The sequence below is a fragment of the Bombyx mandarina genome, chromosome 12, assembly GCF_030267445.1.
Source record: "Bombyx mandarina strain Sakado chromosome 12, ASM3026744v2".
In the NCBI taxonomy this organism is placed as follows: Eukaryota; Metazoa; Arthropoda; class Insecta; order Lepidoptera; family Bombycidae; genus Bombyx; species Bombyx mandarina.
The window spans coordinates 14,004,447-14,029,008 of NC_143219.1; the positions used below are offsets into that span (position 1 = coordinate 14,004,447).

General features: G+C 40.9%; 1 protein-coding gene across 1 annotated transcript in view; it reads right to left on the reverse strand.

The window, feature by feature from the left end:
• Nucleotides 1-24,562, reverse strand: part of LOC114248318 (polypeptide N-acetylgalactosaminyltransferase 2) — a 116,141-nt gene that overhangs the window by 77,258 nt on the left and 14,321 nt on the right. The gene's annotated exons all lie outside the window — the stretch shown is intronic.

The following is a 24,562-nucleotide window of genomic DNA, read 5'->3' on the forward strand; positions in this document are numbered from 1 at the left end:
TTCCATGTGTCGCAGACAAATTATTTGGACTACACTGGATGTTTACACGAAATTTTTACCATATTTTTTTTTATTTTTTTTTATTGCCCTTGTAAGCAGACGAGCATACGGCCCACCTGATGGTGAGTGGTTACCGTCGCTCATGGACTTCAGCAATGCCAGGGACAGAGCCAAGCCGCTGCCTACCAAATACCACCAATAATACCAAATACCATATACCACCAATACGTATATCTTCTTCGATATTTGCGATTCATCGAGCCAATTAATTTTTTTTTTACTGTTAAATCTCATTTCTTTTATAGTCATCCGGCCCCAATTTAGGATTCTCTGTCTTATAGGTACCGGAGACTAATAAACATACTTATATACGTTTAAATGTATACATATGTAGATAATAAACACCCAGATAAAAAGCAAGCAATCCTTTTCATCATACAATGTTCCCCCCATGTGGGAATCGAACCCTCGACCCTCAGTGCGACAGTCAGAGCGCTAACTACTAAAACTCCGACTCGGTCATAAATATAGCGACAGTTTCTAAAAAGGCTGGTCATCGGACCTAGTTTACTTAAAAAAATTGACATAAATAAGTGCTAACTAGCTGTGAGTGCCAGTGAGCTTTTTTTTTATAAGTGAAGGAATTCAGGTTACTTTTACTTTCCATTTACAGACTGGCGTCTTGAGGCATGAGGCCTAAGTGTCAAACATTAAAACAGTTATATCAGTAAACGTTTTGTATACTGCGAATCGCGTTTGATAGTACGATGTTAACCTAAATCGATAATACTTAGCATGTGTTATGTATTGGACGACAATTACGAATTCGCGAATAAATTTTTGATTCGAATAAGAAAGAAATATGTTGCATCACTGTTCTATAAACTATATACTAGTCGATTTGTAAATAACTTCGTACGTAAAAGCGCGAACTAGCGAACGCATTGTTCTATATATTGCAGCACACACACCCGGCTTTGTCCATGTCATGTCAATCGTATGTGTTAATCCAGATTATAGTCTTTCTTTTTTACCAAATTTCATCCAAATCCAATTTCCCCGCTTCGTTATTGAAAGGTTAATGATTATGGGAACTATTGGACTACTGGGTTCTAGTCTTATTCTAAGTCAGATTCAGTTCCTTTGTAAAGCTTAATTTAGGGGCATACGAATAAAATGTGATATTATTAATCTTTTTGTGTTTTAAAATCCAGATTTTAGTGTATAACCTTTTAAAATAATAATGTGCAAATTATAGAATCAAAAACGGATGTAATTAAAGAAATTTCAAAAGAAGAAACAGTGAAGCCCCTACTAAGGGCACTTTGCATGCTGCAAGATATAATCCAAGATATAAGAGGAAGCAAGAAGGACATGAGGAGCTAGGAGGGCTAACGTAGGGAGACTGGCGGTCGCAAAACTCGTTCCACATCCCTCTACAGCTTGATAGACATGCTGCACTGACTCCATTTAATGTGGGAAAAGAGGAAAAGAAGAAGAATGGGTCTAGTCGTATAGTTCTTCTCTCGTATTTCCAGCACTGACGAAGAACAATAGATCCTATCTTATGACCGTTGGATATTGAACACAAAAAGCCAAACATTCCTAAATGGTGAGTTCTTTGATCTCAAATGTTAGGATTATGATTTATAGGAGTCCTTTCATGAATATAAGGGATATTTATGAAATAACTGGTGTTATGTGATTAACAGAAAACATCTTTACGACATGAACTATAAGAATTAAGTGTGTGTGTTCGACTTTTCAATTGCCAAGCTTTTCACTATTCAATGGTCTGATGGAAAAGCTCACCGGGTGAAGTGGCATCTTTGAATCTAAATTGAGATAAGGAAATTACTTTCCTATTCATTAAATCGAAATGCAAAATGACATGCTCTTTTGATAGCGGGTCACAATAAGTCAATTCTGTACTCAATCGTATGACTATGGGTTTTTCATTATTTTATTTTATTTTATAGACGAGTGAACGCCTGGAGTTCAGTTAGCTATCACTACGTGTTTGAAGACAACCGGAGTTGCTGACTGAAGGGTTTCTCGTCTTTAAATCTGGGATGCATTACTGGTTCACGGTAGAAATAGGCAGGATGGTGCTACCTAGCCTTACGAGGTCACAAGACGTCCAATGTCACCATCAATTAGGCAAATTGTAATTTTTGGTGTTTGTGTAGGAATATACGACAAAGGGAAGATCTTCCACCGAGCGGGTGATATTGCTCGGTAGACCGACGGTCCTAATGTTGTTGTTCGGAACTTGTATATATGCGCTTTATCTTGAAAATGTCGTAAGCGAGATTCAGGCATCTGTCAATTATCTTGCGGTGTATGATGGCTACCCGCCACATCACTCCCCTCCGAGACTGGAGGTCGTGTCATTTTTAGTTAGCGTTATCCGTGCTGAGATTAGCTTGCAAGGGCCAGTGCTGCTCGAAACCTGCGGTGAGTCGAGGTTGAGCTTGAATGCTGCGTGCGTGTCGCCAGTGCTGCTCGAAGTTTGCAGTGAGTCGAAACTGAGCTGAATGCTGCGTGATTGTCGCCAGTGCTGCTCGAAGTCTGCGGTGAGTCGAGACTGAGCTTGAATGCTGCGTGCGTGTCGCCAGTAGTCCATGTGTGCAGAGCTGCCACGCCGAAGATGTGTGACCCCAAGCGTTGATGATCCGGTCGTGGGCTGCGATGAACTGTAGCGGCGTGATGAGGCAGTGAAGTTGCGTGCCATAGGACCAGGAAGCGCGGTGAGTCGGCTGCGATGGTCCTGTTGAGGCTGCGATGCTGGCTTGCTGTAGGACGACTGTCGTTGACTTGCTTTATCTGCGAGAATGCGGGGATGTGGTAGCCGAAGTTCTTGATGCGCTGATGATGAATCAGAAGGTTGCGTGTTCACATCACGTCGGGGTCACCAGTTTGGGAGGCTTGACGACGAAGGGAAGATCTTCCACCGAGCTGGTGATATTGCTCGGTAGACTGTTGTTCGGAACTTGTATATATGCGCTTTATCTTGAAAATGTCGTAAGCGAGATTCAGGCATCTGTCAATTATCTTGCGGTGTATGATGGCTACCCGCCAAATTTGTAATGTTGTCTTGTTGTTCAGGGTAGGGTCAATGGTAAGAGATCTCGAGGACGAATCCCCATGCGTTGGACTGATCAGGTGAAAGACCTTACTGAAACCCTACTTAACGAGTGTGTGCGCCGGGCCTCGGTTCGCAAACTATGGAAAACATCTGTCAAGGCTTTAATAAGCAAGAATTCCACATGACCACGACTGCTCTGCCAAGAGCAACCGATTATGATGATGAATGTTGCCTGCGACATTCGAGCATCGCCATAGTCGCATCGCTTGGTAAGAGTACGTACTTAGGGCATTTTATCCATCAGGTCATGTCGACTCTATATGCCCTTGACGCTGCAGATCTTCGTGGTAACCTTACACCAGATTGGCTTTGCGTTTCGAAGCCAATAAAAAGAAGGTAGGTGTAGAAGATCAGTGTTACAAAATATGACAGCCAAGTAAGTATTCAGGTCGGAACTTTCTAAATAAATGGAGATCGAATTACGTAACTCGTAATGACGTTTTAATTACAAGTAATACGGAATGCTTAATATAAATAACTAATTATCGGTAATTGTTTATGGATGTTAAAAGTTGAATATAACGTGAAGCTGATTTCATCAGACTAATTAACCGGATCTCTGGAAAATAGGTGGAAAATTTTCGGAAAAATCATGTTGATGTCTTACATCTCACGATTATGTCCTGTTATTTTTTTTATTGCTTAGATGGGTGGACGAGCTCACAGCCCACCTGGTTTGAAGTGGTTACTGGAGCCCATAGACATCTACAACGTAAATGCCGCCACCCACCTTGAGATATATGTTCTAAGGTCTCAGTATAGTTACAACGGCTGCCCCCCCCTTCAAACCGAAATGCATTACTGCTTTACGGCAGAAAATAGGCGGGGTGGTGGTACCTACCCGCGCGGACTCGCAAGAGGTCCTACCACTAGTATGTGCTATGTTGTGTATAAAATTGTTCAGTAGAACGCATTAGAATGATCTCGCTGAGCCTTTGCTCTCCCACCTGCCCTGGTGAAACTCGAAAGGCCTCCGGGCCACCAGTAATCCTTCATTCATAAAAGAAAAACAAAAATATGTAAAATGATTAGCAGAATGACTTCCCCAAGCACATTTGAATGGCGAGCTTCCGCAGAGTCCGGCTTACCAATAATTAAGTGAACTTGCATTACTGTTTCAACTAAAGTCGCCTTGATAAAAATTGGAAATATTTCAAATTGAAATAAAATAAATTATATGTGAAAACACTGTGCACGATTTAAAAGAGTTTAATGTTTTCTTTTTATTGCTTAGATGAGTGGACGAGCTCACAACCCACCTGGTATTAAGTGGTTACTGGAGCCCATAGACATCTAGAATTTAAATGCGCCATCCACCTTGAGATATAAGTTCTAAGGTCTCAAGTATTCACGAATACTATCACTTTATAATTAGTTCGAATTATTGATGATATTAGATAATTATGTGTATTTTTGATAATACAGTAATATCGTTGCATCGAGCCGATCTGATGACGACCCTGAAGGAAGTGTAATGGAACCCTTTGAAATTACTCCAGTAAATTACCGTTTTTAATTTCCTAAAGAGGCGGACAAGCCGCGTTATCGTATTAAGGTATTATTAACATGTCCACCTTTGTTGTTTGAATGTTTTAAAGTACTGCAATCTGTAATTTATTTTTAAGATGCTTAAGTAAACAATAATTATCTTAAATAACAGCCATTTCGAATCGTTGTTACGCTATTTAATCCGCTTCCGCTCTACTGACTTCATCGATTCAGCTTAGAATAGAATCTGAACGAACGACACGATATATCGTAACGATTAAGTGAAAGTGAATTAAGCACATTGAAGTCGGTGTCATTAAATATCCGATATAATTGAAAATTATATTTGGAAGTATAATGTAAATTTAAAATTATCGCAGTTTGTAAAAAGAATGATACTTAATGTAATATGTTTGGATTAAGAAGATTTCATGTTTTGCACTGGTGTGCGATTTCTTTTCTTTCCGATTCGGTAGGCAGCAGCTTGGCTCTGCCCCTGGCATTGCTGAAGTCCATGGCTGACGGTAACCAATCACCATCAGGTGGGCCGTATGCTCGTCTGCCTAATAGGGCAATAAAAAAATACATAGGTCGAACCATGACATTAAAACGTTACGTATTTTTTCCACATTTGAAATATTTAACGTTTTAGTGTCATAAAATTATCAGAGTACCGAAATCGTAAAAGTGGATAGAATAAATTCAGAAAGTACAGAAAAGTATTTTATTTGAATTATGAATTTAAAAAAATATATTCTCGATTCTCACACATTGAAAGTGAAAGAATCGTGTGTATTAAACATTACTTAATCTAACTCCGTTATACGCTATGGAGCGACACAGTCGCCTAATATTATTGATTATATTCAAAGCGGACGGTTACGAGAGGAAATTTGCTTTTAATTACCACGCTCTGTTTCATGACAGACAGATGAACGTTTAGTTTTACTTCAAGTTTTTTCTTTTTATGTAATTATAAAAGATTTCATTTATTTTTTGGTGTGCTGTTTGTTTTGTTTTGTTTGTTTACGGAATATTGGAAAAGTTTGTGTTCCGGGTGGAAGAATTCTTATTTTTTTATTGCTTAGATGGGTGGACGAGCTCACAGCCCACCTGGTGTTAAGTGGTCACCGGAGCCCACAGAGATCTACAACGTAAATGCACCACCCACCTTGAGATATAAGTTCTAAGGTCTCAGTACAGTTACAACGGCTGCCCAACCCTTCAAGCCGAAACGCATTACTGCTTCACGGCAGAAATAGGCAGGATGGTGGTACCTACCCGTGCGGACCCACAAGAGGTCCTACCACCAGGATTACGCAAATTTTAATTTTGCGGATTTGATTTTTAGTACACGATATTATTCCTTCACTGTGGAAGTCGATCGTGAACATTTGTTAAGTACGTATTTCATTAGAAAAATTGGTACCCGCCTGCGGGATTCGAACACCGTTGCATCGCTACATACGAATGCACCGGACGTCTTATCCTTTAGGCCACGACGACTTCACTCCATTCTTCGTGGAATTAAAGAACTTAAATTGGAATTGTGGTCCAATTTGCAGTGATTTTAGTTTGAATATTTGTAATCATTAGCGTTTATAGTGACGCTCAGATCTGGGATAAGCCTTCTTTAAATTATATTTAAAGCTCTAAAAATTACGGCAGAATATTGAGCTATCGATACAACATGTATGTGAATTACTCTTACCCATACATTTATGGGATCATACTTTTGAAGCATAATTTTCTTTTTAGTTGGCAATTAGGGCTGATGAAGTTATTATCAATTTTGTAGTAAGCGACTACGAAAGCTCATGAACATAACTGCTGTTTTCAATGAATAAATATCAAGGTACACAAAATGGTGTTTTTTTTCTATTTGTATTAGTTTAAATCAGCCTTTCCCAAAGTGGGCAATAACGCCCCCCTGTGGGCGCTGCAGGCCTAAAAGGGGGCGGTAAGAGACCCAGAAAAAAAAAGGCTCTTTGTGCAGAGGCTTGGGAGGCGATTTGTAATTTCATCTAGGAGGACTCTCTCGCTATAGTGGTTTTTTGAAAAAATGGGAGCGCTACAAAATAATTTATTCTCCAAGTGGGCAGTAGGCAAATTAAGTTTGGGAGCCACTGGTTTAAATTATAACCCATCTCGCGGTCATTGCATCCCACAATACGAATGACGATCGTAATGATAATCGCCTTATCGTTGCCGCCGCTGACTACTCCCAGACAACGCCCTAGACACCTCCTTACGGATTCATCAGACTCGATAACCTTTGCATTGGACGCCTTCAGCTCTAACACTAGGAGCAGGCTTAGGGACCCCGCTAAGCGTACTCGTCGAACTCGACAAAGAGGTCAACGTGCAACCTAACTCATGCATCAGCCTGCTGAGTTTCTCGCCGGATCTTCGCAGCTAGTCGCGATTCCGATCCGATACTAGACTCATTCGCAAAGCAGCTGCTCTTGAGTTGTTAGGTCTCCTTCGGAGGCGCTCGGACAGTTGACAGAAAATCTCAAGCTTCTGGCTGAGCCTTGGCTCGCCCACCTGTCCTGGTGAAACTGGAAAGGCCTCAGGGCCACCAGTAATACTTCAAATATAAAAAAAAATAATGACGATACTAACTCTAAGACATAACATTGTCATATCGTTTCCTTTGCGACAATAATAACAAAATAATCTGACATTTATATATATATTAAATTAATTACAATGATAATTCTTTGATTGTTTCTTTTAAATATTAATAAATTGGAATTTCGACCTAATGTCTCAAGCGGCTTCACGTTGTGATATATATGAGCTCCGACTCGTTTATCAAACTAGGCAATAAAAAGAAAAATCTGAATACGTCACTGTAAAACCACGTTCATATTCAAGCATCGATGAGATTAGCGGGCACGTGGATTTGAAAACACGTCATACGTGTGCATATATAATATAGTAAACAGACTTCTTTACATTATTGTATACGGAGAGATAATAAATATGTAAACTGCTACCAAAATAGATAAGGCGACGTTTTGTATTATGTTTTTTTACGCAAAATCAAGAATTTCACTAAAATTTAATTCCGTTGCACGTAATGTTTAGTGTGTTCGCCATAAATTGCGGATTCAAAAATTTTATTAAAACTACTTACCACATGCATTTTGTAAGTCCGACTTTCTTACTGATTATTCTAGGTGGTGCAACTACATTCTGAATCATTGATAAACTCATGACTATTGGCAGTTCTTCTGCTTATTTCTACCGTGAAGCAGTAATGTATTGCGGTTTGAAGGGTGGGGCAGCCATTGTAACTATACCTAAGACCTTAGAACTTATATCTCAAGGTGGGTGGCGCATCTACGTTGTAGATGTCTATGGGCTCCAGTTACCACTTAACACGAGGTGGGCTGTGAGCTCGTCCATCCATCTAAGCAATAATAAAAAAAAAACAAAAAAATCGCCACTAAAGGTCTGCTTCAATTTTAAACATATTTTTTTATATCATTTTCCTTTAGTCCTATGTTGTCAAATGTTCTCTGTCTGTTGTTACTTCTGCTCTCCTGCTCTGACTAGCCTAAAAGGCTCCAATGTGGCTAATAAGGCATAAGATAAGGCTTCAATTAGGCTAGCGCTTCCAAAGGTGAAGATATTTTGTCTGGAATACCGCAACGAATGTAATCCCATGACTGACTCGGTGGTGCAGACGTTAGCGCTCCTGACTGTTACGCCGGGGGTCGTGGGTTCGATTTCCACGTCGATAAACATCTATAAATATTACTAGCGGTCCGCTCCGGCCCCGATCGGGTCTTTAACAAAAATTTCAACAATATTTGACGTTGTTTTATTTTTTTAAATAAAAGAACACTTATTGCGGCATAACTACAATAGTTAGACATATGCTCTCGCGACACTTTTTGTAAAGAATTTTTCAAATCAGATCAATAGTTTCGGAGCCTATTCAATACAAACAAACAAACAATTCTTTCTTCTTTATAATATTAGTATAGACTAGTATAGATTACTATCTATATGTGTATATATAAGTATGTATGTCAGTCTTTGGTACCCATAACACAGGGAATCGTAATTTGAGGCCGGATGACCGTGGGTGATTTGTTCCCAGTTATTTATTTATCGCATAGGCAGCAGGAATTTAGATTTCAGCTTGAGCAATTAATACGGAAGACAATACAATCTTAAGTGAACGAACTTTAGCAGAGTAAGAGATTGTGTAGTTACTGAGTATTATTTTACTTTTCATTCACAATATGAGAACATTAATTCTGGGATTTTTTTAAGGATCACCAAAAGCTCCTGGTCCATCAGCGTCTAAGCCAGGTTCTTTATAAATCTATAAATTATGCACTGAAATTGAGCTTAAACTGATATCTGCGTTTCGCAATTTAAGACTCGGTTATTATTAGAAATGGAGTTTATAGTCAAATGCGGTGCTAGCATTAGGTTAGTGGGCGCACGAGAAAACGTCGCCGGAATTTTAATTAGCGGAATAAATTTGTAAACAAGCGACGTTCTTTGATTACGCAGAACGTTTTGTTGGCAAATATTTGGTTTCTACCTTGTGCAGATTTTGATTGGGAGACCGACTGTGTACTGGTGTTGCAGTGGTGGTGGAGTCTATTGTGTACATGTAGCAGTTATGTACCAGGTAAACAGGACTTTTACCTTAGCCCGCTGAGATTCTCGCCGGATCTTCCCAGTGAGTCGCAATTCCGATCCGGTGGTAGATTCTGGGAAGCACTGCTCTTGCTAGGGCTAGTGTTAGCAAATTCTTACAGGCTTAGCCCATGAGCTCACCTACCCGTCCGCGAGAAACTGGAATAGCTCGTTAGACTACCGGCGAATAGGTGTTAGAACGTATCCGATATATTTTTTACTACAAATACTACAGCGATGCGTCTCTGTTTCAACCGAAACAATTACATAATCAGGGGACATCATGTTTATTAAACAGACTTAGTGAGGAATTTTGGAGGCTTTTCTTAATATTGCACTGTTACTGACATCAAAACGTTGATACGTCACCATTCGTTTGATATGAAGTTTCAGTCTCAATTATATTTAATAAAGGTCTCCTAGCCATTTGATTGGACGCATTGCTTCGCGTAAGATATAGATGGGATTTCTGTACCTATCGACGTAGATTGGCTCTGACTGAGAATCGAATTGAGACCTCGTGAGAGCAGAGTCCCTAGTAATGAGAAAAAGAGATTATAGTAGCAAACCACACTTTTACTTTTTCAAAATCCATTTGTGACGGAAATGGTTTAGTTGGTGTTATACGTAGGCATCTTCATTCAGTTTTTGCAATAAATTTGCGGTCATTGATCTTCTTTTTGTAGTGTTAAATGAATATTTCAATACACTTTTATAGTTGCTTTAGATCAACTGTTCATTGCATCTTTTTGCTAGTAGGTTAGTTGCTAGTTTTTACTAGGTTTTTTTTAATGTTTAAACGGGCGAGCTCGACGATAAGGCTCACCTGATGCTTGCTTATTGAAGCTAGGAAACAGCGAACCATATACCATATACCATAATAGCCCTGACTTCAAACCGGAGTATACCACAACTTCACAAATAGGTACAATCGTGGTTTCTATTAAGCTCATTCTCACATGTGGCTGTGTTTTTGAGCTATGAGTAATATTGAATACCATATCGAGGGGTGGTTTAAGCGACATTTTCGCAACTTTACAGGAGAGCCATTTCAATTACTGGTGGTAGGACCTCTTGTGAGTCCGCGCGGGTAGGTATCACCACCCTGCCCATTTCTGCCGTGAAGCAGTAATGCGTTTCGGGTTTGAAGGGTGGAGCAGCCGTTGTAACTATACTGAGACCTTAGAACTTATCTCAAGGTGAGTGGCGCATACGTTTGTAGATGTGTAACATTACGTTGTAGATGTCTATGGGCTCCAGTAGCCCCTTAACACCAGGTGGGCTGTGAGCTCGTCCATCCATCTAAGCAAAAAATAAAAATAAAGTTTAAAATTTGGAAAAAATATCATAACAAGCAAATAATGCTTTTTCAGCAATATGAATGGGGTAAACTTAATTGAAGTTCAATTAAGGGCATCAAATTATTGATACTAATAAATACCAAATAAAACGGACGTTTAATTACAAATATAAATGTTGCGTATTATGCAAAATGTCACTTAAACCTTTCACCCTCGATATTAACTATTTCAATTGCAGTAAAAACTCTTTATTTGCGGGATATAAAGTTCCGTAATTTTTGTAGCGAATACAGGAACCCTGAATATGGAAAAGCGCATTTACAAAAGATATTCGGTTGGATAACTACATATTGGAATCCTTTTTATCACTCTGTGTTTACCGATGTACCAAATGGATTCGCGAATAAAGAGATCTTTAGCCGCGAACATAGGAATTGGGTTGTGTTTTTTAATCCGCGAATAGTGAAAACGCTGGTCCGACCAAATCCGCTCCACTCTGGATACCACCACATTGCCATCCACACCGCCAAGAGGAAGATGGCGAAACATCATTCAGAAAAGGATAATGGGAGAAAAAAGACACGACCCTCAGACATGAGGAATGCGACTCAGGGAGTGGAGTGAAAACGCGAACGAAGGAAGCGCAAATAAGGGGCCTTTACTATAAAGCAACTTAAAGAAGAGGCACTTCGCATTAAACTTTAAAGTAATTCTTCTCTTTTCTATCAGTAGCAGGCAGACTGTGAGCTCTATGTCCTTAATAAAAAAAAAAGACGTGTGGCACTCGGAGACTGCCGCGGTAAAGCTATTGCAAAGCATTTTTTATCAACTTATGCAATTATAATTAGACAATAATCATTTAATACTAAAACAATAATAAAATAAGACCACGCTATATTTATAAACATTAACAAAAGCAAAACATTAACTGTCCCCTTCAAACTCATAAGCTAGACCGCGCGAGAGAGAGAGATGGGCAGACTTTTCATGATGCGAATGAAGTGCGACGTAACGCCGCGCGCTTATTCACAAACACTACATAAGCGCAACGTATGAATGTGTTGAACGCGAGCTACATGGTAAGCGGAGTGGGTGGTGTTTGGCTTTATTTTCGTTACGAAATTTCTTGATTCGGTCACCGCGCTCAAAGCCCGCGATAAAAGCTATGCAATAGCTTAAAAACTTCCAAAGAACATTCAAGATACATTTACACATTACATTTAACTTGAATGCACTGATGTTCGATGCCAAAAAAATTTGTGTGACCCAATTCATGGCCACAAACATCCTGCCTAAACCAATATGTCATTCTGGATTATTTACTGACGGCATTTTTAGACGTTCCGTGTTTCGAATTAATTTAATTGTGAGGGCGCTATCGGCATGCCTAATCAGACTTTTACTAATGTAACCTATTTTACTATTTTTTTTAAATATACTAGCTGACTCGGCAGACTTCGTAGTGCCTCGATCGATAAATAAAAGAGCTAAAATTCTGTATAAAATTAACTTAAAACAAAGAAAAGGAATCCGGCCGATGGGGGACACACCAAAGGAAAAACAAAATTGTTTGTTTTTATATAATTCCGAGCATTTTCATATTTGTTCACCTTTTAAACCTTCTCTGAACTTCCACGAATAATTCAAGACCAAAATTAGCCAAATCGGTCCGGCCGTTCTCGAGTTTTAGCGAGACTAACGAACAGCAATTCATTTTTATACCTATATAGAGAAGATAGATTAGTGATTTATAGCATACAGGACGATATGAAAATACGCTTATTCCAGCTGTGCATGAAATCGCAACCAGTACCGAGATGAATATTTTCAACATGCATGATTTAAATTTTTCGAAGTCGTCGTGGCCTACATGATTTATTTTTATTGCCCTTGTAGACAGATGGCAACGGCCCACCTGATGGTGAGTGGGTACCGTCGCCCATGGACCTCAGCAATGCCAGGGGTAGAGTCAGGCCGCTGCCTACCGCTTAATACTCTCCACAAGCCTCTTTTAAAGAAGGACATGTCATAGCGCTCGGGAAACCCCGTGGAGGGGAACTCATTCCATAGCCGGATGGTACGTGGCAAAAAATACCTCTGGAAACGCACTGTCGATGAACGCAGCGGTTCCAGATAATACGGATGAACCCTGCTCCGATGGCGTGAGGTGCGATGATAAAAAGGAGATGAGGGGATCATCTCAAATAATTCCTCAGAGCACTCCCCGTGGAAATAACGGTACAAAATACAGAGGGAACCGAAGTCCCTCCGTAGACCCAGAGTTTCCAAAGGATCCGATCATTTTACTTTATTAGTATTATATTACTTATATCTTTATTCTTTGTGCCTTAATAGAGTTAAGATGAACACTAAGTAATTTTTAAAACATAACAATTTTTTTTAGTTTAATTGTAAGTATATACTTGAAAATATATCTCAGGGTATGACATATTACGATTACTAGTGGGCCTGCAGTAATCGAAATTCGACTATAATTAATTGAAATTATAAGTTTGAACATTATTATGGTTCTATTGTCAAAGACTATTATAGTCACAGATTCACCAAGACTACACTATAGACAAATACTCGTAATATTAAAGATAAACAATATTAATCTATTCTCAATTTGACCACAGACTATTTGCAATAACAAAATTTTGACAATAAACAAAAGTATATTATTTATGTATGTGTGTCAAATACATGGTAGTATGTGTAATGTTTTTTTATTGATTTAATGTATAATTAATGCATAATTTTGTTTAAATATTAGCATTATTATTATTCTTTCTTTATTGTACACACAGTTAATATTACAATAATTGCGTAAGATATAAAAAATGGCGAGCTTAACTCAACAATTGAGTTTTCTACCAGCTAACCGTTCTTAACGAAGGAAAGCTTTAAATGAGTGGGTAGAAGAATACAATCTAAACAATTTACAATTTACAATCTAGACAAGAACTTAATAAAAATAAAAATAAAACACTAATATATAATATATTAGACTACATCTATATACATACACACATAAATAACGTAAACATATACATACACGTACATATATAATGAAATACATAAAATAAATATATATAAGTAATACTAAATTGATAGATAGTGCTTCTTTAATGCCTTCCTGAATACCTCAAGTATATTATATATCCTTCTCTATATTTTCTATAAGTGTGAGAAATTTCATACTCCTCCGTCCACGCAATTTTCGTAAAAAGGGGTACAAAGTTTTCACGTATCACGTAAAGTATTCAGTACTTCACGTATTTTTTTTTTAAGGGATTTTATGACCTGGTAACTGAGACCTATAAGTCATGTCTTATTCATATGTATATTCATATTTTTATGAAAAATGATATTATGGAGTGAAATGAAATAAAGATGATTAATTTGAGACATTAATCAACTGGGATGAAATAAATGAGATGATAATAATATGAGATGATAATAATATGAGATGAAATATAATCTCAGTAAAATGGTGGTCATTTACTAAGATTTTTTCAGTGGACTTTTTGGAGGATCCCGAGAAGTTACGTCCAGCGGCTTTGTTGCATTTTCTCAGATTTGTGCACTTTCACAGATATTAAACAGTTAATAAACCACCGTTATTACACATTTAAACCCGAAGAAACACTAAATAGACAAAATAAAACAAATCACACAACTTCACTCCTCGCGTTCCCGCCAAAAAGTCCTTTACTTCACGTATTAATATTATACATTATAGATACGATGTGAATAATAATATTGTCTATGTTCAAATCAAATGATCGCCAAAAGTAACTTCAATTTTACGGTTGGGTAAGCAATGATAATGAAATGGATACATATACACTTTATATCGATTGCATCGTGATGGATCGGCGCAGTTTCGGCAATAACCTGGATCCGGGTTCGATAGTCAGATGGTTGCGTCAGTTCAAGAATTTCATTTATTTTCATGTTAATTTTATTGTGCTGTGCGACCTTGGTTTCGCGAAAGTGGTATTTGCATCTTATTTTAATGTGCTATTGCATTGTTTTTGTTTTGCTGCCCGTTAATACTGTTGAAAGGTTTAAAATGCGATTGTTTTTATGCGACTTATGATCTTTTGAATCAGAGAATGAGGGTATTACCTATCTTTGAAATTTTTCAAGCTAGCAACTGCGTAGGTGTTACAAGATAGATATAACGAACTCTTATTTCAGAATCTATGTTTACGTACACAATGACAAACGTTATGTTTTTTTTTTATTGCTTAGATGAGTGGACGAGCTCACAGCCCACCTGGTGTTAGGTGGTTACTGGAGCCCATAGATATCTACAACGTAAATGCGCCACCCACCTTGAGATATAAGTTCTAAGGTCTCAAGTATAGTTACAACGGCTGCCTCACCCTTCAAACCGAAACGCATTACTACTTCACTGCAGAAATAGGCAGGGTGGTGGTACCTACCCGCGCGGACTCACAAGAGGTCCTACCATTTCAAAGTTCAATTTGAATAAATATCAGTTTCCCAAAACGACACCCTGTGTGCGTATTTACATTAAATACCGATAAATGTCGTCAGAGCGATTAAAAACTGTATACAGCGGCTTTTATTAACGACAAACTCAATTAGTTTTCTTCATATAACGTAGCTACGCTATGTGCGTATCTTGCCACCTCTAAATACTGCTAGGACTACAGAAAACTGGATACTACTACAATATATTGGATCGAAAATTGAAAAACTATTTCGTATTAAGAGATATTCCGCTTAATACGCGACTTTGCTCTTTTTAAATAAAGGTGAGTTTTATTTGGTATTAGTATGAACAATTCGATTTTTTTAAATTGAGCTTCAATTAAGTGTACCTTATTTAATTAGCTGAAGAAGTTTTTTTGTTATGATAATCTATACTTATAAAAATGAATTGCTGTTCGTTAGTCTCGCTAAAACTCGAGAACGGCTAGACCGATTTGACAAATTTTGGTCTTGAATTATTTGTGGAAGTCCAGAGAAGGTTTAAAAGGTAGATAAATATGAAAATGTTCGGAATGAAATAAAAATAACAATTTTGTTTTTCATTTGATGTGTCCCCCGTCGGACGGATTCCTTTTGTTTGTTTTAAGTTTATTTTATACAAAAGTTCAGGTCTTTTATTTATCGATTGAGGTACTACGAAGTCTGCCGGGTCAGCTAGTAATAATATAATTTCCAAATTTTTAACTTTAAATGGCTCTCCTGTAAAGTTGTAAAAATGTCGCGTAAATCAAATAGACTTTCACTCCTCGGTATATTCCTATGTTCCCGCGAGTCGTAGCCAAAATTAAAACTACATTTACATATTATTAACCGACTTTAAAAAAAGGAGGAGGTTCTCAATTCGACTGTATCTTTTTTTATGTTTGTTACCTCATAACTTTTGACTGGGTGAATCGATTTTGATGATTCTTTTTTTATTAGAAAGCTGACGCTTCTCGTGTGTTCCGATTTCAATTTAGACCAATTCTGATAATGGTTTACATGAGAAAACCATATAAGTTTTAAATTTGCATTAAGTACGTGCGCCACAAATAGATGATTAACTCAATATCACGCCAACCGATTTCGATGATTATTGGTTTTTAGTGTATATTAATTTGTTTCGGAATATCTTTTTTTTTATTTGAAGTCGTTTTTTGTTAAAGTGTGTCTATTTACAATTATTTTATAACTTTACTTATTGTTTTCATTTTATTGTTTCTGACGTTTCGGTTACTATATAATTTTCGTGGTAACGGACGCTTAAGGCATTATTCGTCAGCACCTGACGGTAGGCAGCGGCTTGGCTCTGCCCCTGGCATTGCTGAAGTCCATGGGCGACAGTAACCACTCACCATCAGGTGGGCCGTATGTTCGTCTGCCTACAAGGGCAATAAATAAATAAAAATAAAAAAACCCCTGAATAGCCATCAGCACAATATTTCCGTTGGAAAAGTCGGAAATAATACAACGACAACCAGTGACATTAACCATGAAAATACTGTTCGTTTTTGTAAAAAAAAAAAGGTATTTTTAGGACGATTCGAAGACACAAATACAAGTATCAGTTATATCGTAATGCAATTTAGTTGTCTGTTATCTAAATTTGGTTATAATAACGGTGACATAACGTCGAGGAGTACAATTAGGTTGCTCAGGCCATGTGATGTGATAATTAAGATAACAGATTGTTATGTGAATTGTTCTCTGTTTCGTGATATGACGTCGTTGTAACTGGCATAGGTGGGCCGAGCCGTAAATAGATTTATTAGAGACAACGGTGTAAATGACACAGTACAAAGAAAGACTTTTTAATAGGAGTGCTGCTATTTCTGTACATAGGTATAAGCTGTATATTCTTCAGAGTGGAATACACTACGACCTATCTAATTCAAACTGGTTCTATCCTATTCTATCTTATTCCATCAGCCCGCAGACGTCCACTGCTGGGCACAAGCCTCGCCCCAAAGATCGGTCCTGCGCTGCTTGCATCCAGTGGATCCTGGTTTAACCGGTAACCGAGATCCTTAGATACCAAACCAAGAGCTAGCGTTGTAAAAGTGACTTTTGAACTGTTGGGGCAACGGCCTTCCTCCACACCCAAAGGCAGAGTAACTTTGCGGTAGGAGTTATAATAGGAAATATTCAATAGAGTGTTGGGTTTTCGTAAGTCGGACATATAATAGAACAACCTTGACATGTGTCTTTCTTGTGCATCTTCCGAAGTCGTCTTTTAACATAAATCGTTGACTATTAAAGTAAATTAAAGCTTAAATACATCAGCTGCCAAAAAGATGTGGTATTTTTGCTATATATTTAAGGCAGCCTTTGCAGATGATCTCCTCCTCTAATTGGTATTAGTTACAAGATACTCATAATAAGGTTTTAGCAGTGACCGGGTTGACTGCAAGTGATCGAAGTTCCAGCACATTTTACTTATTACTTTATAACGCGTTGTACTTTAAGATTCGGTTGCAGATGGCACGACCTTTCTTTGTGGCGCAGGGAGCTTGTGGCCAACAATAAAGACGATAGGTTTGGTGATGATAGAACCAATGGATAATGAACCAAATCTGTTTAGCTAACTTAAAGAAGTCATCCACGACGCTAATCATTACAAAACCAGCTATCTCAGTACGGACGATCCGGTGGATTTGTATTATTTGCTTCCAGTACCCGCAGTTCCGTTTTCGTCGGGCCTTTTTCCAAATACCGACACGCTACTTAGATGATTTGTTATCCGGTCCAAGATAGTCCACATATGGTAAGTGTCATAAAATGCCAAGGAAAATGATCCTAAGCTATGCGTATATGAAGCAATCTGGATTATATGAAATAAAACAAGAATTATTTATATTTAAATGAACTTTCCGTTCCGCCTGGGTATTAAGTGCGGGAGCAAAGTGGTGCCACCACTCAAATCGACTCATGAGGTCTGACTTATATTGTACAACGGCTATCCCATCTTTCAGCATAAAGACGAGGCCTGTTTTACTGGTGGTAGGACCTCTTGTGAGTCCGCGCATGTAGGTATCACCGCTCTGCCTATTTCTGCCGTGAAGCAGTAATGCGTTTCGGTTTGAAGGGTGTGGCAGCCGTTGTAACTATACTGAGATCTTAGAACTTATATCTCAAAGTGGGTGGCGCATTTACGTTGTAGATGTCCATGGGCTCCAGTAACCACTTAACACCAGGTGGGCTGTGAGCTCGTCCACCCAACTAAGCAATAAAAAAAACTGTGTGAAAACTTTAAATTTTGATTTAATTTCACGGCGCCATATTGAATCCCAAGCCTTCTAATCATTATTCGACATTTGTTTTTAAAGCCTTTTTTCTTTCATCAGTATTTTTTATTCGAACCACGTTTTTAAAGTAATGTCGCACAATCAACCCGAGTCACGGATGGTTAATCAATCCACACGAAATGGGGATATGTCGATTTAGAACTCATCTACATCTCTTTACCAACCCATAAGCATTTTGTTGTTTGCTTAGCCTTATACTCTTATGGTTGACTTCTTTGATGTCATTTTCCTTCACAAAAGGACGCTCCTTGGTTCGGGGTTCATAAGGAGTCGCAAAATGAGTTAGATTATAGATTTAGAATAATGAATTATTCGGCAATTTTGAGTTTTGGGGGTTGAATGCTTCCCGCTTCCGTAGGTTTAACCCGCGATTCCCTACAAGTAACCCCTGGGTGGTGCAAAACGGGAGCCGAAAACGTAACCGGTGGTAGGACCTAGTCCGACTGGCTGGCGACCACCCTCCAACTAGAGTCCGCCGCCAAATAGCCTAGCTGTGTTCCGGCGTGTGGGTTGGAGAGCCAGTTTTATTCCTTCCCTTTCCTCTTCCTTGTTGGAGGTGAATCTTGATGATACCTGGAACATGCGGAGCAAACGTGTGTGCGAGCTTGCGGGACGTGATTGTTTGACGGGGGTATAGGGAGACCCAGTGAAACGGTGTTCGCCGCCGCCCGCCGGTCAGTAGGGGACCTGAACCCGGGTGTCACTACTAAACTCCGCCCCGGGAAGCTGTCCCGCCAACCGGTGTAAAATCCTGTCGTGCGGTCGTCGTGCCGGAGTCGGAGACCGGAGTGGATCCCAGCGATCGCACGCAGGGTGGACTGGGGGCCCTTCCATGCCCTGCGTCGGTCTCTCACGCAACCCGTGATCGACCACACGCTATGTTCCGCGCTTTATTCAGGTGTTGTCATGATTTCACTTCGAACATCCTACCTCACCCTATCCCACTCTCCAAAAAACAACAAAAATGAAAATCATAAACAGAAAAAGGGTTATATCGGCGATCCCCTACTCCACATTTAATGTGGATTTCAGCAATGTCAGGGGCCTACATAGCAACCTTGACGCCGTACACCACCATCTTGAGACGGCGCAGCCTGCCCTACTGTTTCTGACGGAGACGCAGATATCAACTCCGGATGATACCTCGTATCTTGAATACCCCGGCTACGTATTGGAGCACAACTTCCTGCGTAAAGCCGGGGTGTGTGTATTCGTTCGGGCTGATGTCTGTTGTCGCCGTCTACGAGGCCTCGAACAACGGGACCTGTCCCTCTTGTGGCTGCGCGTGGATCACGGGGGTTGTACCCGAATCTACGCCTGCCTATACAGGTCCCACAGCATTGATGCAGGTTCAGCTCTGATTGAGCATGTGCAAGAGGGGACTAACCGCGTGCTTGAGCAGTACCCATCTGCGGAGGTGGTGGTCCTTGGAGACTTCAACGCTCACCACCAAGAGTGGTTGGGGTCCAGAACCACTGACCTCCCGGGTCGGACTGCCTACGATTTCGCCTTGGCCTACGGCTTCTCCCAGCTGGTGACACAGCCCACCCGTGTCCCAGATATCGAGGGGCATGAACCTTCTCTGTTGGACCTTCTGCTGACCACGGATCCGGCCGGATACAGTGTGGTGGTAGACGCTCCACTTGGATCGTCTGATCACTGCCTTATCCGTGCTGTTGTACCACTCTCTCGTCCGGGTCGTCGAACGACGACCGGGTATCGAAGAGTTTGGAAGTATATGTCAGCAGATTGGGATGGATTGCGTGAATTTTACGCATCCTACCCATGGGGGCGGTTCTGCTTTTCCTCTGCTGATCCTGATGTCTGTGCGGACCGTCTTAAAGACGTGGTGCTCCAGGGGATGGAATTGTTTATTCCCTCCTCTGAGGTGCCCGTTGGGGGTCGCAGTAGACCCTGGTATAACAATGCCAGCAGGGATGCTGCACACCTCAAGCGGTCCGCATACGTGGCATGGGATAATGCCAGGAGACGTCAGGATCCTAACATCTCAGAGGAAAGGCGGAAATATAACGCTGCTTCCAGGTCCTACAAGAAGGTTATTGCCAAGGCGAAGTCGGAGCACGTTGCTAGAGTTGGCGAGCGACTAAATAGCTATCCCTCTGGGAGCCGTGCTTTTTGGTCGCTCGCCAAAGCTGCAGAAGGAAACTTTTGCAGGTCTAGTCTCCCACCACTGCGCAAGTCCGATGACAGTTTGGCCCATAGTGCGAAAGAGAAGGCTGACCTTCTGGTCAAACTCTTTGCCTCGAACTCGACCGTGGACGACGGGGGTGCTACACCACCGAACATCCCCCGGTGTGATAGCTCCCTGCCTGAGATCTGCTTCACGCAGTGTGCAGTCAGGCGGGAGCTCCGACTCCTGGACGTCCATAAGTCGAGTGGGCCAGACGGCATCCCTGCAGTGGTTCTGAAAACGTGCGCCCCTGAGCTGACGCCTGCGCTAACGCGTTTGTATCGCCTCTCTTATTGCACTAACAGGGTTCCGTCTTCATGGAAGACCGCCCACGTCCACCCTATCCCCAAGAAGGGTGACCGGTCGGACCCATCGAGTTATAGGCCTATCGCGATAACTTCCTTGCTTTCCAAGATGATGGAGCGAATAATAAATATACAACTCCTGAAGTATCTGGAGGATCGCCAGCTGATCAGTGACCGACAGTACGGTTTCCGTCACGGTCGCTCAGCTGGCGATCTTCTTGTATACCTTACTCACAGGTGGGCTGAAGCCTTGGAGAGCAAGGGCGAGGCTCTTGCTGTGAGCCTTGATATCGCGAAGGCCTTCGACAGGGTCTGGCATAGGGCACTTCTATCGAAGCTACCATCTTACGGAATCCCCGAGGGTCTCTGCAATTGGATCGCTAGCTTTTTGGATGGGCGGAGCATCACTGTCGTTGTAGACGGTGACTGCTCTGATACCATGACCATTAACGCTGGCGTTCCACAAGGTTCGGTGCTCTCCCCCACGCTTTTCATCCTGTATATCAATGACATGCTGTCTATTGATGGCATGCATTGCTATGCGGATGACAGCACGGGGGATGCGCGATATATCGGCCATCAGAGTCTCTCTCGGAGCGTGGTGTAAGAGAGACGATCAAAACTTGTGTCTGAAGTGGAGAACTCTCTGGGGCGAGTCTCCGAATGGGGTGAATTGAACTTGGTTCAATTCAACCCGACAAAGACACAAGTTTGCGCGTTCACTGCGAAGAAGGACCCCTTTGTCATGGCGCCGCAATTCCAAGAAGTATCCCTGCAAGCTTCCGGGAGTATCGGGATACTTGGGGTCGACATTTCGAGCGATGTCCAATTTCGGAGTCATTTGGAAGGCAAAGCCAAGTTGGCGTCCAAAATGCTGGGAGTCCTCAACAGAGCGAAGCGGTACTTCACGCCTGGACAAAGACTTTTGCTTTATAAAGCACAAGTCCGGCCTCGCGTGGAGTACTGCTCCCATCTCTGGGCCGGGGCTCCCAAATACCAGCTTCTTCCATTTGACTCCATACAGAAGAGAGCCGTTCGGATTGTCGATAATCCCATTCTCACGGATCGCTTGGAGCCTCTGGGTCTGCGGAGGGACTTCGGGTCCCTCTGTATTTTGTACCGCATGTTCCATGGGGAGTGCTCTGAGGAATTGTTCGAGATGATACCAAGGTCTCGTTTTTACCATCGCACCGCCCGCCACCGGAGTAGAGTTCATCCATACTACCTGGAGCCACTGCGGTCATCCACAGTGCGTTTCCAGAGGTCTTTTTTGCCACGTACCATCCGGCTATGGAATGAGCTCCCCTCCACGGTGTTTCCCGAACGCTATGACATGTCCTTCTTCAAACGAGGCTTGTGGAGAGTATTAAGCAGTAGGCAGCGGCTTGGCTCTGCTCCTGGCATTGCTGAAGTCCATGGGCGACGGTAACCACTCACCATCAGGTGGGCCGTATGCCCGTCTGCCTACAAAGGCAATAAAAAAAAAAAAAAAAAAATTATCATAAGGATTGCGAACATAATTTCATCAAGTTTTACTGCTTTTTCCTCATCATCCATCCAAATCCAGTTTCATATCTTTCAGTCTAATTTATTTTGTGTTTTTTTTTATTGCTTAGATGGGTGGACGAGCTCACAGCCCACCTGGTGTTAAGTGGTTACTGGAGCCCATCTACAATGTAAATGCGCCACCCACCTTGAGATATAAGTTCTAAGATCTCAAGTATAGTTACAACGGCTGCCCCACCCTTCAAACCGAAACGCATTACTGCTTCACGGCAGAAATAGGCAGAGTGGTGGTACCCACCTGCGGGGACTCACAAGAGGTCCTACCCCCAGTAGAGGTCCTACTACCAGTGTATGTATACATTCTCCCTTGCTCTATTTGGGTTTAGTGTGGGAGCAGTTATTTTCAAAGTTTTCTAGCACCCGTTTTTCCAGTCAACATAATACTTTAGACAATATCACGCAAGACGCGCTCTCATTTCATTGTTTGCCACTAGTGTACTGAGGAGATAAGCAGTGTCTATTTGCCGGCGAATCTCGCAACTGTTTAAACATAACTTACAACGTATTTTGTGCACTGGACTTCAGTAGAGTAACGCATTTTACACGGCTTCAATAATACCAGTTGATCAAATATTCACGACATAATTATAGAGCTTTCTAATGAAATATGTACTCAACAAATGTTCACGATTTACTTCCACGGTAAAGGAATAAAACGTCGTGTAATAAAAATCAAACCCGAAAAATTATAATTTGCGTAATTACTGGTGGTAGGACCTCTTGTGAGTCCGCACGGGTAGTTAGTATCACGCCGCCTATTTCTGCAGTGAAGCAGTAATGCGTTTCGGTTTGAAGGGTGGGGCAGCTGTTGTAACTACCCTGAGACTTTAGAACTCATATCTCAAGGTGGGTGGCGGCAATTACGTTGTAGATGTCTATGGGCTCCAGTAACCACTTAACACCAGCGGTATGCGGTAGATATTGCACATCCTTCTAAGCATCTTTGAGTTTATTAGTTTTTTCGTATCGAGTGATGTTACCATTTTGGGGACTTAAAATTCTTTGGCTAAAATTGTTTCTTTCAAATATAACACGTATCTAAAACGTGTTCAAGGATGTTTTTTCTTTGAAGCAATTATACCCGCTGTCTTATCCCTAGGATGCAGACGCTTCTTGAACACGATTTTGCTTTAGTAGAACAGTTGTATGGCAATGTTCGTTCTATCTTACTTACCCTTTAAAGAAATGTTTGAGTAGGTTTTTTTTTCAGGATTGAAGGATTACTGGTGTCCCGGAGGCCTTTCCAGTTTCACCAGGACAAGTGGGCGAGCAAAGGCTCAGCCAGGAGGGGTGGGATTTGCTAACAGCTACCCGAGCGCCTCCGAAGGAGACCTAACAACTCAAGAGCAGCTGCTTTGCGAATGAGTCTAGTATCGGATCGGAATCGCGACTAGCTGCGAAGATCCAGCGAGAAACTCAGCGAGCTGATTCATGGGTTAGGTTGCACGTCGAACTCTTTGTCGAGTTCGACGAGTACGGTTACCGGGGTCCCTAAGCCTGCTCCTAGTGTTCGAGCTGAAGGTGTCTAATACATAGGATCTGATGGATCCGTAAGGACGTGTCTAGGGCGTCAACGGTGACTGGTTTCTGCGTGATCAGGATTCGCGGATTTGAGTAGGTACATTTGCCTGCATTATTAAGAGTTGAGTGCTTCAAATATAAAATGAAGCAAAATGCTTCAGTTACGGATGTTTGCGTAATATGATTATGAACAAAAAACTATTATTGACTTGAATATTAAATGTACTTCTGCGTATTTAAGGTCTATGACTGTTTATGAATGAATTGCATACACAATTCTCGGGCGGTTCACCCCATATCGATCCGGCCTCCCTCTGAATAGCTGGGGTAAGCCGTCTCACTCTTATTAAGTGGTGCCGTCTCCTTCTAACTCCCATTAAATTATTACATTTGAAGTATACTTGGAAAATTTGTGTAGAGGAAATTTATCGGCGCATATGAAAATTGTGTCTTTCAGGTTTCGATCAGAGTTTGGGTAGAAGGGATGAGTTATTATGTTTGAGCAAGTACTTGTCGAACTGACCTCATTAAGGGATTTGTTATCGAAGCGACTGCAAACCTCGAAT